Raw genomic sequence first — 19,420 nt, 5'->3', positions numbered from 1 at the left:
CTTGGCTGCACTAGGAAGAACATTTCTTCCTCTCTATTTCTCACTGGTGAGAGTACATCTGGAGTGCTGTGTCCAGGTCTGCACTCCTCAGTACAAGAGCAATATGGAGCTACTGGAGAGACACCAGTGAAGGGCCACAAGAAAGACTAAGGGACTCTGGAGCATCTTCCATATGCAGGGAGGCTGACAGAACTGGGATTGTTCATCCTAGATAGGAGAAGGCTCAGGGGAATTTTATCAGTGTGTTTAAGTACTGATGGGGATGGAGTAGGACAAGAGACAGTGAACACAAACTGAAATCCAGGAAATTCAGTCTAATAATAAGAAAAATCTGTTTTACTGTGAAGAGGTATCAAGCTCTGGAACAAGTGTCCCAGAGAGGTCGTGGATTCTTCATTCTTAGAGGTATTCAGAACCTCACTGAATACAGTCCTGAGCAACCTAATCAAATTGTCTGTGCTTTGAGCAGGAGGAGATGGAATAGAAATCTACACAGATCTGTTTCATTCTATGACAATGATTTATGAACAACAAAGACCTGACATGAATTCCCATCAAAAGACATTAAAATTACTTGGTGAATTTTTAACAATCTGATGATGTTCAGTTAGAATAAAATATATCAAGTAGACATTAAAGTCATTTGTAAAAATTCTGTAAAAACACAAGGGGACTAACAAATCCTGTATTTTAGAAATTTGAGTTTCTTCAGCAGAGTATGAATTCCTAAAGAAAATATGTATCAAATGCAGTATGGGGATGTATGAATGATTATGTTTCTAACCATCATATGTACCTATTATCTTTACTAAGAAATATGTCCTACTTGAAAGAACTAAGGAAACAATAACACCTGTGATAATGAGTAGGACAGTATTGTTGTTATAGATGAAGGATGAATGTTGATTCCCCATTAATCACTAGAAATAGGCTCACAAATCAGGACATTGATAATAAAGATTATACGATCTTTTTGACTTTGGAGAACTTGCAGCCCATCCACAACCTTTACTAGAAAAAATTTATCACGATTCTTGCACAGTCAAAAAACAATGAAAGAACATACAACTAAACTGCTGACTGAAAAAACAAAACAAAACCCTAAACAAAAACCCCACCAAACCAGAAAAGAACTTCAATCCTTTTATACAGTTTTTGCAGTAAAGGTCTCTATAAAAAAATGTTTCTAATTGTTATGCCACCTCCTCTCACACTCATGGTATCATCTTTCCCCTTTCCTCTCTTCTTACTAATGATTTGTTCATTTCTTGTAAGTGTAGGCTTGGAAAAAATATATAGGCATATTTTTTCTTCCAGCCCAGTGGTGTTTTTAGAGCTTATATATCTGGGGTCTACGATAATATCTTCTGGGGAGAGTGAAAAACAGGGACTGCCTATTAAGAGGAGAGGATAAAATCTGGACAAATAGGCATCCTCTCAATTTGTTTTTTTAAGGATATCCTGGGACATACAGGAATCATTCAGGTGTTAGTTGTTGTGACCCAGTCTTCTAGAACAGTACCCATTGGTATCTCGTCAGATTGTAAGTGATATGCATTCATAGTATTGTTTCCAAAACAATAGCAACATAGAATATGCATGAATCAGAGGACACATCATAAATATGGATTTGTATTAGAGCTCACAATTAGCCAAGTATTGTTTATTTTTCTTAGTATACCTTTAAAGTATACTGTATACCATAAAGGATTCTAGAAGCTTTTAGAGAGTATGCTGTGAATTAATATTGCATAATTTTCATATTGCTAATGGATCAGAATATCAATCTTGTGGTAAAAACCTTAAGAAACATTTACTGCAGCTGCATTTTAAATCTCAGTATGTTAACCATCTTGTTTCATTATCTTTGAAGAGCTAGCCACATTTCAAGTTTTCAACCCAAGCAACTGCAGTTAAAGCTGACTAGGAAATTTCTAACAGAACTGGTTTTGAATTAAAAGAAACTTTATTAAAAAAAAATCTTCATGATAGAAATTTTTCCAATCTCCACACCCGAGACTGGTGTAAGAATATGGGATATGCACTTTAGAAGTCCAGAAGTGGCAGAAAATTCTGAACATACAAAGAGTGTAAAAGAGATAAAATGCAGCTTGTCAGGTGAGCAACAGAAAACAATCACGCATGCAAAGCATAATATTAGTTTTAACCATCATCATGTGTCAAAACCATTCTGACAAGACCTGACTTACTAAGTTTTGGTATCTGTTAACCTAATACCAAATTTCATTTTAAAAGACACCTGGTCTTTATATTTGCTTTTGGTGAAAGTAAAGTTCTTCAGTGAAGCACATAAGCCCATGTCACATACTTGGGCTTTTTTTGCAAATGCTATTACATGTTGTTTTCCCTGCATATTTCGTGCAGCTGAAGCTGCATTTGTACTATACCTTCACATTCTGTTTTCTAATATAATTTATGAGCATATATGCTGTCTGGGAAGAATAGCTAGTAAGCAAAGAGAAAACATTACCTTGACTTTCAACAAGATATTGGCCTCCAGTGACAACTGAGTTAAAGCCCTCTGTGATATGGTGACATTATTTCAAAACCTATGGCACTTAAAATCACATCCACTAATATTACTGCAATTCTCCTTTAAGGAGGGTTTTGGCCCCCATTGGCTTCCCCCTGTATGTTAAGGGTGAAATGATGATATTTTAGGGCAGGAATTTATGAGTTTCGGATGATAATTCTGATATGAGAGGCAAAGAATAATTCAAAAGCTTCAAATACATTTGCGAAACCAGCTTACACTCAAATATCAAAGGAAGCAGCTTTTATTTTTAAATAAAACCAATGATTCTTCAAGCATAATATGGTTCAGTAGCTGGGATGTTGTTTGAGGAAAAATTATACCCATTAAGATATCCCTGTGAACATAAGCATTATGCAGTGCAGAAGATGGAACAGGAGAGATGCTCTAGACTGTTTTTTATCAAGCTGAACACCAGCATCAGTACTTTCAAGAGTAACTCTAATATACTCCTTATTTTCATTTTGGAACTGGCTATGAATCAGGCTTGATCTTCAGAAGAGCTGAGATCTACTTGATATCAGAGGTATCTGTACATGCTCGGTACTTGTTCAGTCCAGCCATGAAATTACAAATCAGAAAAGCCCCCAAATGACTTTTTAAGGGGTTTAGCCTAAATATACTGGTCTTCAATTCTATCAAGTATAAAAATTGTTTTGCAATGCTTTTTTCTACATCTTGACTTGCCCCTCATCAAGAGTTTCTAATTTGGGATAAAGGGAAAAATTCAACTTTTGCAGTTATAATTCAATGGCATTGATTCTATGTTTATATATACAAACTATTGCCCAGAGAAACTCTAATAATCTTGTTTCTTCTTGGGGGGGGGGGGGGGGGAAGAGGGAAGAGATAACATTTTCAAATTAAAGTGTTTACGCTGGGTGTGACAACTGTTTTTTATTAGGAATGTGATATGATAATATAACTGCCTGATAATATTTGTTAATGTGAAAGGTGAAAGTGACATGTGTAGCCACTACATTGTATATATTAGTTGTGTTAGCCATTGTGGTTAGGAAGTGTTTGAACAGTGTATGATAGGTTAAGTATATAAAATAGATTCATTATATAAAAGGCATATTTGGTACTGTTGTTCATTAGCAATTCCCTTAGACTTTTGGACTTTTACACCCTGCTTCTGCCAAGCTGTGTAACTGTATTTGAAAAGGACTGGACAAGGTATTCAGAATTTGTAGGTCATTGTGATGATACAGTTGTACTCTTCACAACCACTACTTGCAGTTCTTTTGTGGTCTTCTCTGTACTAAATAAGGTATACACTGACCATAATACCAGTGTTAATTTTCCTGTTTTTTTTCCAGGGTTTCACTAGATAACATGGTGATGATTTTTAAGTGACCTTTCTCTCTCATGCTGTAATTACAGAAGTCAAACACACCTGACCTCAAGTCTCTTGATCAAGGCTGGTGTGATGATGCATACCACATTCAAAAGGCCATTAAGTTCTTTTAGAAAATGAGTAGAATTATCTGCAGACCCAGTGCTCAGGAGTGTCTTATACCCTAGATACCTTTAATATGTTTGGAGTTACGAGTTTTATCACAGCACAGTCTTGCTTGTTGCTGCAATGAACTTGTTCAATGTCCTTTCTTATTAGCAACAAGCAGTTCAATATTAATTCACCAAGACAGGCCGGCCCCTATATTTAAAAATTGATGTTCTTATCATTAATGTACTATAATGAAACAAATAACAATGACTTCTTGGATTCGTAAAATGGCTTTCAGTCAAGACACTCCCAAAATATCTCACTCCATTCTACAGAATGGTGTTTAGACAAAAAAATATTGATGGCTATTGTCAAAAGTGAGTCATATAGAGGGTAAAATTAAAGCTCTATTGAGCTGCAGATTTTATGTGCAGAAGATTTGTCCAAAACTTTTCTTTTTATGACCTTCTATCACTTTAATAATACTGCACTTCTGAGTTTCAAGTTTGAGCAGACTGAAAATCACTACAGACAGCTTAGAAGAAGCAGCTACTAGATTTCACCTATATTTCAGAACAAAGTTTCAATTCACCTTACTTTAAAGATTGTGATGAAAAGTGGTAAGTACATCACAGGATCCTTTGTTCTGAAAAAGACTAAAGCACTCAGCCCACAAAAATTATGGAAGTAGGAAAAAAGAAGTGACAAAAAATGATTCCCAGTGAGATGTTCTGGACCGAAGTAAACTATATGATAAATCCACAGAGTTTTGTCTTTTTTTAAACAAAATTATGATTGCTTAGGACATGAGGGTTACTTAAACACTTTGTAATTTTTCATAAAAATTGTTATAATCAGGCATTTGCAGATCAGTGTTTTTCCTTTGATCTGTTGTTGATTGACTGCCACGTCTAGCTAAGATTTAACTCTACTGGCTATATTGCCACATACAGTTAGCTAATGATCCATAATATAACAGGATGTATTTGACACACAGACAATATTACGCAGTGTTCACAGAGGTCTGTTTGCCCTAGGTCTTCTCATATTACCTGCTAAGTCAGACCATAACATGGTTCAACATAAACTGGAACAAAATGTTTCAGACCTATTATTTTCTAGTAAGGGGCTTGTGCATGAAGGTACCAAACTCAGCAGTTCTCCTGCTCCATGAATTAAAAATAACATTTATTCTTCAAAAAACATTAATGATCAACTTTGATTTGGATTGGTCAGGAAAACTCTAGATAAGTAGAAAACCATCTGTTATATCCATAGTAGGTAAAAGTACTGCTGTAAGCAGTACTTTAACTATTGTAGTCCAAAGATTATTCCATCCACTGTAGAAAAGACTTCAGCAAATTTTGTCCTTTTATAAAACAATATAAGTAATTATGGTTTGGAGCTCATTATAAAATCTACGGTAAAATACTTTTAAAATAATAATTATTTTGAAAATTCAAGATTAATTACATGTTACACTTCCTTTAGAAGAGCATTTTATAATCTGTTGGTAAAAGGTAAGAAGGACATAGTTCAGATAAATGTTTATCTCTTTTTCTTTCGTACCCCCAAAGACCTGCTGCAAAGGAAGAGGTTACAGAGCTTGTATCCTAATTTATTGTCTGGCAGAAGCATTTTCACAATGATGGACTGGCACAGGTTGCCCAGAGAAGCTGTGACTGCCCCTGGCTCCCTGGCAGTTCAAGGCCAGGTTGGATGGGGCTTTGGGCAACCTGGGCTAGTGGAGGGTGTCCCTGCCTTTATGCAAAGGAATGCATAGCAGGTACTACTATATGCTGTTGAATTTAGAAGGTGTTTCTGAGCTTGAAAATTATCCACTTTGTTGATTCTTGTACTTCCAGCTGTCCTGGGGGTGTTTAAGAATGATGGGGACAGACTTTTTAGTAGGGCAATAGGACAAGGGGTAATAATTTTAAACTAAAGGAGGGTAGATTCAGACTACATATAAGGAAGAAATTTTTTACAGTGAGGTTGGTGAGACACTGGAACAGGTTGCCCAGAGAGGTGGTAGAAGCCCCATCCCTGGAAACATTTAAGATGAGGTTGGACAGGGCTCTGAGCAACCTGATCTAGTTGAAGATGTCCCGGCATGTGGCAGGGAGGTTGGACTAGATGACCTTTGAAGGACCCTTCCTACCCAGATCATTCTATGATGCTATGGTTCATTCTAAAAAGTTTATTATGAGCACTATAATCAGGGAAGTCAATGCTCTACAAATAAAATGTATACTTATGTTACCAAAAAATTCTGCAGTGCCAGTCTTTCTTCAACTTTTCACTTACTAAACACCAAAATACAGATTTTGGATTTTTTTTTTTTTTTATTGCATTGATAGTGTAAAAGACATGAAAGGCTTATAAAGAAGTAGGAAAATCATATTTGAAATAGCCTTCCTATATGTTTCACAATATGTCTAAAAATTGCTTAGCCTTTTGAAATCTCATACGCAGTCATCAGATTTAGATTTTTTTTGTGTTAGTTCATATGTGGACCTGCTTTTACTATCAAGAATTTAAACCAAATAAAAAAGCTGGATAAATACTCAAACTCCTAAAATTAGCTATAATGATAAAGGTTCTTTATTCCAGAAGCACAATGTGGAAGTAAAAACAATCAGCACAGAAATGTATACACTGCAAAACCTGATTTCAGTCCAGTGGAAATCATCATCTTCTCCAGCCATCTCCTATTTATTCTAAAGAACTAACTCCACTACTGAAAATCATGAAAAGCACAAAAAGATAATTTTCTGAAATCATGCAAAAAGGTAAAATTTAGCTTCTTGAGTGTTATGGAGCAGCAGGAGTAGTCCTGCCAGGAGTTAAGGGTTATCACAACACCAGTAAGAGGCAGCACCATCTCCAAAAAGGGTGCAGACCTGCTGTACCATACTGAGGCAAGCAGAGCAGGGCTGGCGAGAGTAACAGGTTCCCTTGACAGTCAACTCATCACCCAACAAATGCGAGATGGTGAGTCAGGTCTGAGGGGAGTCCAGCCAAGAAGTGAGGATCAGCAAGGTTCAGGGCTTGGAACAGGCCTTCTTGCAAAGATCATTCAGGTGAGGGTGGGAGTTGGGTCTGAACTGAAATGGAGTCCCTGGGACACAGGTAGGAGCAGGGGTCCCAGGACAGGCTGGCCATGGAAATTATGGTCTGTTGGTGCACTGAGGGTCCAGACTCTGAAAGAAAATTCTTGAGCAGAAATTACCTTAGATGACATAAAGAGGTTAAGAGGTTCCTTACATCCAGAGCTGCATGTTTTCAAACTAAACATTCCCCACAGCTGAATGAAATGGTAAGTTTTGTGCAAGAAGAGTTTGACCTTTACACACCTAAAATACTTTAAATTTTCTTAAAAAAAAGCCACACCCCCCTCCATACATTTCAAACTGTGCTTTTTTGTTGTTGTTTGTTTCAACTTCTGTGTTGTTTCTAGAAACTGGTACATTCTAATGAATATGGAAGTTGCTTGTGGGGTTTTTTGGGGGTTGTTTTTTTTTTGTTGGGGTTTTTTTTTCATATATGGCATCTTCAGTGTTTTGTTCACAGAGCTAGAATTTAAGAATTCCACTCGCACTGTAATTCAGACTTGGAATGATGTTTGCTTTATTTCTTTCTTAACTCAGCTGTTTCTGACATCTTGCGTTCATTATATGCCAACATAAAACATTAGAAGTACTATTTATATTCATCTACTTGATGAATTGTGTGGTTATTTCATAGGTCTTCTTTTAAATAATACTGAATGTCACGTAAGTGCTCAATCTTACCACATGTTGTGTATGTTTCTTTCCTTGGCAATAAGACTGAAAGAATATAAATAAAATAATTTATTTTAAATGGTGGAAAGTCTTCCTAAATTGCTGTTATCACTTCCAGTTAATGACCACTTCTCCTGTTGGCAGAAGACAACATTGAGGACAGCATTAAAGATGGCTGTAAGAAAATGAATTAGCTACCTGGCTTCTGTGAATATCTCTACAGGAGCAAACCTGAAGCACGGCATGGACTCTGGTTCACAAAGTGAAAGGAACAAATCCTTTCCTTTGCTTTTTGGCACTTCTAATTTTATAAGAACATTCTTTCAGGAACCCCAAACCTTTTATTTGTTTGTTTGTTTGGGGTTTTGTTTGTTTTTGAGGTGCTACTGGCAGCAAACAAGAGATTTCTTATTTTAGACTTCATCATCATAGATCTAGAACAAATGGGATAAAAATTCAACGAAATATTGTTTTTCATGGCTGTAGCTTGAAAAAGGAATCATTCTCAAAAAAATCATGGCATCTTCCAGAAGAGAAGCAGGAAGGTCCCTCTGAAGAAAATATAGATTATGTATCCAGGATAACAGACAGCACCAAAACAGGGTCTTACAAAAACATCTGGTATTATCAGTATCAACTATATTAAAAAGAACTTTATTATTGTAACTAAGTTTCCAGTACTCTTTCTGTATTGAAGTTTCTACAATTTTGCCTTCAATGTTTCTGTTCTGGTTTACTGTGGTATTGAAGTAATCTCTGAAACTGTAAGTCAGGAGTTTAGCATAATATCAACTCACATAACGTAGTAACCAGTTTGAGTTTCACAGTTTCTAAATTTTGGTAGTTTGAGCTGCTAAACATGTTAGAACTATTTTCAAACTAAATTAATAAAGTTTCTATTCTCATAAATTCTTAACTTTCTCAGTGGAAGAACTTTATTTTGTTAATTGCATTATTATTAAATTGAGTTTTTACGCTTGCTTGCCCTTTTTTTTTTTTTAATAAGAAAAGTAGATGTCCTACAAATAACCAGACATTGCACAGTATTGCATGAGGTGAGTAAAATGTCACAGCAAAATACCACACAAGTTCCTTTACACATTTAAGCCTTCTTTTCAGACTGTAAGTGATGCACTGATTTTGCATCAGCTCTCTATATGGGTTGAACTCCGGTTAGCAAAGAAAGAAAACTCAGTTGATGCACAGGGTCTTACATCAAGTTTAGTCACCTACTCTCCAGCTGGATTAATTTCTTAATTTTCATTGTTAATTAATCATACTAGAAAAAAAAAAAAATATCTCCAATTAGCAGTTTAAGAATCTGCTAAAAAATCTATTGTATTTTCCATTTAACAATTTCCCTTCTCTATTTATGTGCAAAAAAAAATTAGACAGTGGATGCTTGGCATAACAAAGTACCACACAACTTACCCAACATCCTGACAGCACAGACACAGCAGAAAGCCCCCCAAACTTATGGATGAGAAAGTTTTGAGCCATGGAAGTTATCAAGGACTCATAAATGGGAGAACACCTTGCAACAGGACTCCAAGTCAGTGTTGAGTTTCACATCAAAATAAAAAATAGCAAGTAAGGAAATAGCTACAAGGTAACTGGATTTGTGTGATGGAACTTTTCCTTAGTTTATTCTCAGTCTTTCATGCAGGGATGAAACTTTTTCTCTATTTTGCTGAACTTGGTTTCCTTCTCACCCTAGGTCTCTGCTTTAGAGAAAAAGGCCTATGTTCCTCTCTAGCATTGCTCAGAAAGAATAATCAAGAGACTATTCACTCCCCCCCCCCAGTGAGGCTCCTGTCTGATGCCTCTGCAGCTATTCCATGAACACCAGCTTCTAAGGCTGCAGAGTTTTCAAAGGAGCAGAAAAAAAGAAACGGTGCACTATACATCCATGTGAGACATAGTGCTAATGAGCAGAAGACTTCACTGATTACATTCTAGCTGTAAAAATCTCTGTGAACAAGGGCAAACCAATGTACAAGAGAAAAGTGGAAAGGCATTCTGGATTTCCTTTCTTGACAACACTGTTGAAAAATTGGCCAGGATGAATGAAATGCTGGTCTCTTGAACCCTCAGAAATACACTGCGACCTCAAATCCACATCGAGTTCCATGCAAATTGTGAAAACGTGCTAGTGGAGTGCTACAAGAAGGCTACATTTGTTTAAAGTGGTTGATTTATGTGATGTGTAATTATTTTGACAACTTGAGCACTATTCTGATGTTGGGCACAAATGCAGATGCTGGAGTCAATAACATTTCTGTTTCTACATCAGGACAATTGCATACAAGGCAACCTCATTTCAAATGCACATAGAGGACCCTATACGATGTATTCGTGTGGTCCTTTGATGTTTCTACAACCTGTTTGATAATACTTACCCATGCTGGTTTCCTGTCTCACAAAGGACTAAGATGAGTCAAAACACGTAACTGATAATACACTTGTATGAGATATCTTGCTATTAAGATAGCAAATATACAATCAATATCAGGCTGAGTCTTCAATGTTGTTTTGCTACTTTATATAGGTAGAAATAAAGCCCACATTTCCAGCAGTCTTTGACTTGAAAACTAATCTTCTGTCACTAACACATTCACCCTGACATGCTTCTCTCTTGAGGCAGAGTCTTAGGGTCAAAGGGAGATTCTTCTGTTCCTGGAAGAATTTCTCATACTAGCAAATAAAACTCTCCCCATCAAGATCGCAGAGCTGCATCTGTTCCTGACCTATCAACAAAGAATTAGCTCACCTTTTAAAGCAACTACGCATCATAACAGCTGGAAGTTTAGTGAAAATTTATGTTTTGGCATAAAAGAGAATTGTGAGGAAGACACAGTAACCAGAACAACTATCTAACGAGTGATAGTGAAAGAGGACAAAGATATACAGCACTGGTGGGTTTCCTCCCTATTGCTATGTACCATGCAGGCAAAGTAGAAATCCTCTGAGTGTTGCTGTTGGGAAGTTCTGAATTTAAGTACTTTTTATACAGTTCTGTATAATCTAACAAAAGCTACCTCACACCAACCCTTGCTTTCCTTGCACTGTCTTATTTTTTCAAGGCTTTAAATTTTAGTGCAGGAGTGTGTATAATAATGTACTTCTAAGAAAGTGAGTTCAGGTTCATGGTGCAAACAGTAAAATTTGCATCAAACAAGCTGAACTTATTTGCCCACTTTCAGAGTGTTCATAATTTATGCATGCTGTCTGCTGAATGGCAAAAGCAACTATAATTGTTAAAAAAAAAAAAAAAAAAGAAAAGAAAAAAGAAAAAAAGAGGAAAAAAAAGAGATGATCTTTATAGAGTTAACATACATTTCCATATACTACAGACGATAAATGGTCTTCCTGATATACATTCTATGTATCTCAATATTTATCCACAAGGAATTGAAAAAATCTGTCATTCTTCAAACTTAATTAAGCATATTCAAGGGCAAATAAATCTACATGAACGTAAACTTTAAAATTTTCTGTAATAACTCAGTGTAATCTAAGCCTAAGGGGATGAAATAAGAATTAATTACAGTAATTCTTTACAAATACTTTTCTGAGAGGATCTTTTGAAAATTGGAGAGTTTGCAGTAATTTATTGCTGGGAAGAAAATTAAATATTTTTTCTAGGAATATTCCCATAAATTTTAACAGTCTGATAATTTTACCGTTATTATATCAAAACTTTTCTCTCTGGATTCTTGTTTTTTTCTCCTTAGTACTGAACAAATAAAAAAAAAAATCAGATTTTCTTGAATCACAGAAGAGATTCTCAGCACACAAGTAAATTCTAAGTTAAATATTCATTACCAATGTTGCAAAGTCAGAAGCTGCACTCCCAAATTAAAACGTTTCTGTCCTTAGACTCTACATGCCAGAAGCCAATTCCTAGCTACCTTTTCCTTTTGGGTCTTCATCATAAAACATTTTTTCTTGTCCCCAACAAACTACTGGACCAACTTCTCCCTCCTGTTTGGGTTTCCTGACCTAATCTCATCTTTCCATTTCTGCACTTTCCTTTGCCTGTCTCCTTTCCTCCTCCCTCCTCAGTTATTGTTACTTTTGCATTTACATCAGGCAACTTCTGTAATCATATTGAACATGTTAAAAATTAAGTAAGGTACATTGTAAAAGAGGTAATCTTTCTATTTTTGTCTGCGTAACTCAGACCATGTTCATGGCAGTTGAGCTGCAGTTGCTGGATGCAGCTTGTTGAGTTCTTGACTGAAATATATATATGTTTACAGGGTGTGTAGTGACCACCCATTTCTTAAAATTAACTTTTATTTTGTGGTGGCATGCAAATCATAATTTTTTTAAGGATTAAACCATGTAAAATTTTGGCAGGGTTTATACAGATCATAAGAGGCACAGAGGCATCACAGGTGCTATTCTGCCATGAAATTTTAACCATGTCCTCCAAAGCCTGGTGAAATTAAAGTTTTTCAAAAATGTGATCAACAGAATTTTAAATGATAGTGAATAATTTATTTTTCAGTAGCCTTGATTTCAGTAATATTGGGAAAGTAAAGGGTGGGGGAGTGGAACATTGAAAAGAACATCCTGAGGCGGCTTCGGTCTAAAAAATTAAAACATGATCAGGTCACAAGCAATTGGAAAAAGGGTTCAAGAAGTTACTTGAACACTTTTCCAGTTCATGAAATATTGTTAGAAACCAAATACCTACTTTCCAGCACTAGTTGGGAATTCAAGGACTGAAGCGAGGCTTGCTCACCTAGGTATGAAATATATCTTGCCTCTAGACCTATTTCTACTGACCTGACAGTTTATTTTCTGATAGTTGGGAAGTAGAAATCCTGTAATTTAGTGAACCTGTTTTATTTTTTTTTTTTTACATTTATTTAAAAGAATGTATGAAATTATGAGGCCAAATCAAGGAGATAGATAGTCTGTTTCATCTGCATTTAGGAAAAGTGGATACTTCTTACATTTAGCCACATAGCAGCTTGCTCACATTAATAGAACCAATCTGTTAGACACCTGCTCCTGACTTCCATGAGAACCAGACAGACAGAGAAATGATCTATTACAGAGAGACCCACTCACTTAATTTTTTCTGGAAGAAGAGAGTAAGACTTTGGCAAACTTCTGTAAGTCAAACTTGTAATTATCACTCCACAAAAGGTAAATTTATTGCACTTAGTAACGATTTTTAAAATTTAATACATGATTTTTGTGTTCCGACATTGGATACTACAGCAGAATAATTGTATAGCAAAATACCCTGAACAAGTTGACATTGGATGTGTTACCTCAGCGCTACATATTGATTGAACAAGGTCTCACTAACTGGAATTCGAAGTACTTCATCAGACAAAGACAGTACCAACAAGTGAGCTCAGTAGACCTACCTGTGCAACTAATGATAATAAAGAAGAATTACACATAGCTATTGCGATCAACTTACTAATCTATCCCCTAAAATCTCACTCATTTACAAGAATCAGACTTTCTTCACAGGGAATAAAGCTTTTCTAGATATTTTATACCTTAAACTACAAAAGTGTCACACAGCAGCCCTGCTAACACAGCGTAACTCTATTTAAAAAGAAGATGATGCTGCAATGGACTTTTATGCAGTGTTAATAAACAGTGGAGAACAGTCACACATGAAGCTACTAAAATAAAACCTAAAATATAGCCTCGGGCTAAGCACTCACGCTTTCATTTCTTTATTCATCAGAATATGTATTTCTGAGAGATAATATACTATCATCATATAGGAATAATTGCAAAATAGGTTGGAAAGATAGAACATGTCAAGAACATGAAGGAAGACTGCTGGATGTAAAGAGATTAATAGTTTCAGCCTTCAGACTACAGGGTTGTATGCAACTGAACTACAAAATGAAGGTTTGGGGTCTTCATGCACCTGCTACCATCATTCTCTTCTTACCCTGACTCCTTGCAGCCAACTCACGCTTCTGAAGTCATAGAATCATAGAATCATACAATCGTTTAGGTTGGAAAAGACCTTTAAGATCATCAAGTCCAACTGTTAACCTAACACTGCCAAGTCCACCACTAAGTGGTGTCCCTAAGTGCCACAAGTACACATCTTTTAAATACATCCAGGGATGGTGACCCAAGTGCAGAACCCGGCACTGAGCCTTGTTGAACCTCATACGGTTGGCATCGGCCCGTCAATCCAGCCTGTCCAGATCCCTCTGTAGAGCCTTCCTACTCTCCAGCAGATCAACACTCCTGCACAGCTTGGTGTCGTCGGCAAACTTACTGAAGGTGCACTCGATCCCCTCGTCCAGATCTTTGATAAAGATATTAAAGACAACTGACTCCAGTACTGAGCTCTGGGGAACACCACTTGTGAATGGACTGATATTAATTTAAGGATTTCATAATTATTTTATTGTACATCAATGTGAAGGGAACTACTATAAAGAGACCAAGATGATTGCACTGAATTTTGTATCCTATGTTTGCAATGAACATAAATTGTTTATGACCCTACAGAACACAACTCATTAAGCGAACTGTACATGTCTTGCTTTCTATGAATAGCACATAATAGTCTCTTCTTTCATTATGAATGAAGAAAAAGATGTACATCACCCCACTGAATTATTCAGCAAACTATCTTTAAAATTCATGTTCAATACGAGTTGTGAAATGTATCTGACCTTTTTTTGTTAGAAATGTAACCAGGTGTAAAAATTATTTTAAAGAGGTACACTGCTTTATGTACACATTTTGTGTTCTTCAGCTTTGCTGTCAAACAGCTTCAGGACCGCAGACTTTTGGTGGCTGCAGCATCTGCTAGCCTCATGGATGTAAGATTGCCACAAGCCCTGCCCCTAAGGAAAAACCAGGAGCAAGGCTGAGCATGTATTGCAAATAGGCACACACACACAAACATACTTATACTATTGATGTGAACAGCCAGAAAGGTGGCCTGGTTAGAAAGGGGAATCATAGAATCATAGAATCATAGAATCATTAAGGTTGGAAAAGACCTCTAAAATCATCAAGTCCGACTGTCAATCCAACACCACCATGCCTATAAACTATGTCCCAAAGTGCCACATTTACACTTTTTTGAACACCTCCAGAGATGGCGACTCCACCACCTCTCTGGACAGCCTGTTCCAATGCCTGACCACTCTTTCGGTGAAGAAATTTTTCATAATATCCAATCTAAACCTCCCCTGGCACAACATGAAGCCATTTCCTCTCATCCTATTGCTTGTTACTTAGGAGAAGAGATCAACACCCACCTCACTACAACCTCCTTTCAGGCAGTTGCAGAGAGTGACCAGGTCTCCCCTCGGCCTCCTTGTCTCCAGGCTAAACAACCCCAGTTCTCTCAGCTGCTCCTCATCAGATTTGTGCTCCAGACCCTGCACCAGCTTCATGCTCCAGAAGCCTCGATGTCCTTGTAGTGAGGGGCCCAGAGCTGGCCACCTGGGCACACTGCTGGCTCATGTTCTGCCGGCTGTTGACCAACACCCCCAGGTCCTTTTCCTCCAGGCAGCTTTCCAGCCATTCTGCCCCACGCCTGTAGCGTTGCCTGGGATTGTTGCGACGCAAGTGCACGACCCGGCACTGAGCCTTGTTGAACCTCATGCAGTTGGCCTCAGCCCATTGATCCAGCCTGTCCAGATCCCTCTGCAGAGCCTTCCTACCCTTGAGTAGATCGACACTCCTGCCCAATTTGGTGTCATCAGCAAACTTACTGAGTGTGCACTCGATCCCCTTGTCCAGATCATTGATAATGAGAGTAAACAAGACCAGCCCCAAGACTGAGCCCTGGGGAACACTGCTTGTGACCGGATGCCAACTGGATTTAAGTCCATTCACCACAACTCTCTGGGCTTGGCCTTCCAGCCAGTTTTTTACCCAGTGAAGAGTGCACCCGTCTAAGCCATGAGCAGCCAGCTTCTCTAGGAAGATGCTTTGGGAGACAGTGTCAAAGGCTTTACTAAAGCCCAGGTAGACACATCCACAGCCTTTCCCTCATCCACTCGGCAGGTCACCTGGTCATAGAAGGAGATCAGGTTTCAAGCAGGACCTGCCTTTAAGGAACTCATGCTGACTGGGCCTGATCCCCTGGTTGTCCTGCACATACCCGGTGAGGGCACTCAAGATGAACTGCTCCATAATCTTACCCGGTACTGAGGTCAGGCTGACAGGCCTGTAGTTTTCTGGATCCTCCTTCTGGCCCCTCTTTTAGATGGGCATCACATTGGCAAGCCTCCAGTCGTCTGGGTCCTCCCCTGTTAACCAGGGCTGCTGATAAATGATGGAGAGTGACTTGGCAAGCTCCTCTGCCAGCTCCCTCAGAACTCTGAGTCCCCTAGTTCTGACTAGTCCCACAGACTTGTGAGTGTCCAGGTGCCATAGCAGGTCATTAACTGCTTCCTCCTGGATTATGGGGGGTTTATTCTGCTGTCTGTTCCTGTCTTCCAGCTCAGGGGGCTGAATGCCCTGGGGACAACTGGTCTGACTATTAAAGACTGAGGCAAAGAAGGCATGAAGTACCTCAGCCTTTTCCTCATCCTTGGTGGCCATGTTCCCCTCCACATCCAATACAGGATGGAGATTCTCCTTAGGTCTCATTTTGTTGTTAATGTATATGTAAAACATTTTTTGTTATCTCTTACAACAGTGGCCAGTGGGTCCCCACGGGTATTGGCTCCTCTTGAATGTGCTGGTAGCCGCATCACTCTCCATAGCTGCAAAACCCGCTCTGGAAGTACCTGCAGGTCTGGGCTGACTTTCTGTCATGTGAGAAGCAGCAGCGCTGGCCCCATTGACAGGATCCATGGGCAAAATTCCTGCACGGGGGTCTCAGACAGCCCCCTGGGGCCCTTAACACCCCAGATGGCACCAGAGAGCCTGGCTCCATCTCCTTCCTGGCAGGGAAATTACTGTACAGAAGAAAATACCTGCCAGTCTGGGAACTAGGCTTGGGAACCAGAAAAAACCTTGAAAATTCCACCTGACCACATTGAAATACAGCTGGGGTACCTGGAGACTGGAGACATCCTGAGATACCATTGATAAGTGCAAAACCAAGAACTGTAACAGCAACTTATCATCTGAAGGAATGGAAAGAGTCTGGAAAAATAAAATTGGTCTGAAAGAACAGAAAATGTCATCATCTATTGGCTGTTACAGGTGAAAAATAGAAATTAACAGCATCTTTTGGCTGCTTGAAGTGGTGGCGTCCTATGCCCTCTTATGTCTCTATAATATAAAAGGACTTATTTTTTATCCAAAAGGGAGCCTCTCTCTGAAACTCTTTAGGTTGTGAAAACAACACACGTCTACTCGCAGCCACACAAACAAACATAGGTAGAAACACTAAACGCTCATACAAAGAGCAGCAACACCAACAGTCTCATCCTGTTCTTCTCTCTAGCTGATCAGGATAAAGGTCTATCAGTGGGAATTGTAAACACATATGGAATTTACATCTCTCCAGTAACTGGGCTTAGAGACACAGTCCATCCAGTCATGGGGCCTGGATCTGCAGTCTCCCCAGCTGCTGGCACCTGGGCACATCAGCTGTGGAGACCCACAGCACCGGTGCCCTTTACTTATGGACACGCACACCACCCTCCTCCACAGACACATGTACAAAAGAGCCTCTCATTTGATCCCCTGACCCCACAGTCTCTCTAGCAGTTGGCCTAGACCTACTGATTCCTATGGCAACCAATTCCTCTGGTTGTATGCCCTCCAAAACCACCTGCTCTGCTCACTAGCAAGTCTGACCAGAATCACACATTGACATACATACCCAGACTCTCTACCATCGCTGGAACCACAGACAGGTAGGACATATGACATGATCCCCACTTCAGTTGCTGGCACATAAATTTTAACTTCTTCTGGTCTCTCTGGGTGCTGGCATCACAGGCATACGGGCTCCTATGACCCTTGGCACCTCCCCTCGTTGGTGGCACTTAGCTATCTATACACAGGAAAGTAGTTAGAAATGGAGTTTAATGACAAGGCAGGACAGTCTGCAGTGACGGGCACAGGGCATGGCCAGGCAAGCATACTGAACAGCAAATCGTGCACATGCGACCAGACTTTTATCCCTTTTTTCCTCCCCAGATCACTTGATATGATCCCTCCCTTTTGCCATCTTTGGTGCCTCCTCTAAAGATACTACTGGAAGTCTTCCCAAAGGGCTCTTTACCTGCATTACATAGTGTGCCCCATACCCCTATGCAGTAACCTTTCATCATTTTTCAAGTGCCCTGGAGAACCTTTCCCATTGACTCATTTAGATGGGTTTCACACACAGAGATGGAATCCAGATGTGAGAGGTGGACACTGCCTGCTTCTCTACTGCAGATGGGGTCCAGGGATGTCCAGGCTACTGAGTCTCAGAGATCTTGTCTGTTTCCCCTTCATCTTCCCTGATTCTTTGCAGCCTGCTTCTGTGACTCCTCCACATGGTGGCACAGCTTCTCCAAGCCAGCGCAGCTGCTGCAGGACAGGGGGACATCTCTATCAGAGAGAAGCCGCAGGCACTCCCCACAGCCTGGGGCTTGGAGGGCTGCACCCACCATGTGGAGCTCAGTCTATGTCAAAGCCTCTACCCTGGCAAGGTGAGCGGCTCCAACATCTGCTGGGGAAACTGCTCTGTACTGTGTTACCACCGTGTCCAAGACAGTTGCTGTGCTACAAATTTTTCAGTCTACAGTAATCTGTATTAATGGATATGAAAAAGCCTTTGTAAATCACTTTTGCTGCCAAAGAATATTCTAGCCAGTAAGGAAGACGTATCGCTGTGAAGGAGACAGAGTAACCTGCACGCACATATGCAGGTGGTCCATCACAAGGGCTAGGCAAAATCGTAGCTGTTGAAAGGCTAATGCAGGTTAGCAATAAAACAATGACCCTGTGTCCTAGTGCTTCTGACAGCGATGATGATTTCAGCCTCTACTTACAGCTGAAAGAAGCAGGTATTTTCAGGAACTGTATTTCTTTAAACAGAAATTTTGATATATCAAATTCATTATTTTCATTTGCTGTTACAAATCCATTTGCTGTTACAAAACCTCAGCTGTAAGGATTTTAGGGATGGTTGTTATAGATGGGAGGTAAATGTGCTGTGAGACACCTGTTTTAAAAATAAATTTTTATTAAAACAAGCTATTTTGTAAAAATTACTTCAACATATACACAAAATACACAAAATATTTATTTTTCAAATGAAATGCACAGTCTCAAAAATGCTAAACAGCATTTTGAAATTATATTTAATTTAAACCCATGTATGAATTTCTGTAGTGCACAGACTATGATTCTCTGCTTTGATCAGAAAAAAGGTCCTTCTTATACTTATTTTGTTTTAATTTTTCAAAGAACTTTATAAGGAAGAAGAAATTAAATAAAAGTTGTTTTTTGGGTTTTTTTGTTTTTTGTTTTTTACAGAAGTGAAACAGATTTGTAGGACTTTACTTTTTAAAACATTACTTTTTAGTCTTGAAAACAATTTAGCTTACTCTTCCATTCCATAATTTTTCATTTTCAGATGTTTCTGCATTTCTGAGTTCTGGCAAGAGCATCTAAGGGTTGAAGGATAATTCCTTCCCCCCCCCCCGCCCCCCCCCCCGCAAA

The sequence above is a fragment of the Balearica regulorum genome, chromosome 8 (genome assembly GCF_011004875.1).
Source record: "Balearica regulorum gibbericeps isolate bBalReg1 chromosome 8, bBalReg1.pri, whole genome shotgun sequence".
NCBI classification, from domain to species: Eukaryota; Metazoa; Chordata; class Aves; order Gruiformes; family Gruidae; genus Balearica; species Balearica regulorum.
The sequence above is the reverse complement of the archived record's forward strand: the minus strand, read 5'-3'. Positions refer to the sequence as shown.